We start from the raw sequence: 1157 nt of genomic DNA on the forward strand, positions 1-1157 counted from the left end.
AGTTCCAGGTGGTGCACTCATGTTGATCTTCTCCTAAGGTGTAGCCTCTTCAAGGATAACCTGCTCTGATACCAATTGATAATCTAAACGTCAATACCACACAAGAGGGGGGGGGTGATTTGTGTGGTACCCAATTTTCTCTTTAGAAGAACCTGGTTCTTCTAGGTGTACTTACTATTACTGTTTGCGGAATTAAGAGTGCATAAAATAAAAAACACAGAGATTTTTACGTGGAAAACGCCTGGATCAAAAGGTGAAAAAAACCACGACCTACTACTTAGTAGAATTTTCCCAAACTTCCACTAAAATCACTAAGCCAAAACAGCATTTACAAAACTCTTGTAAACCTAAGGTTTAAACTCTAATCCCAGTGTGGCACACAGCCTCAACTGTTGCGACACCTTCAAGTTAGCCTATAACTTGAATACTCAAAGTACCTATTACAATTGCTTCTACAAAAGCAGGAAAGGTACAACTTTTAATCACCTACTACAATTGAACTAGAATAAGAATAAACCCAATGGAATTGGTTCTTCTATCTTGTCCAAGTAGCTTCAGGAATGCACACTTGAATCTCACATAAATTGCTTGCAAAATTGCCTCGCCCTTTTGCTCTCAATTTAGTTTCACTCATGCATTTGTGCAATCCCTGTAAAAGAGAATAATTATTATTATTTAATGAGTTAGTAATCAGAGTTTGATTGAGACTCAATTGTTGATCTTCCATCGAAGTTTAGTCCTTGAACTAATACAAACTCCAACTCTATCCTTTATCCGGATTGTGTCCTCTTCCCATGAGGATACTTTCTTTCCTCATCCAATATGCAACCTTTTCGATCAGTTCAGGAGATATTGCTGCTTTATCCTTGAGACTTATCTCCTTCACGTGTATCTCACATGTATAGGTTGATAAACACTGTGTCTCACATGATGGACATGGTCCATGACTGAGTTCATTTGTCATTCTTCAAAACTTCACCTGAACTTGGGCTAACAATGTGCCTCCATAATACGACCGTTTTCGTCGTTACTTGAGTATTGTTCTTTGACTTAATATGCACTGTAGGCACTTGGATCGGAGCAAGTCATGGTGTCTCTCACTATCCCGCCACTTAGGCGGGATCCCAGTTGGGTCGATCACAGTGGTCAAATTTTGA

The sequence above is a fragment of the Nicotiana attenuata genome, unplaced genomic scaffold (assembly GCF_001879085.1).
Source record: "Nicotiana attenuata strain UT unplaced genomic scaffold, NIATTr2, whole genome shotgun sequence".
NCBI classification, from domain to species: Eukaryota; Viridiplantae; Streptophyta; class Magnoliopsida; order Solanales; family Solanaceae; genus Nicotiana; species Nicotiana attenuata.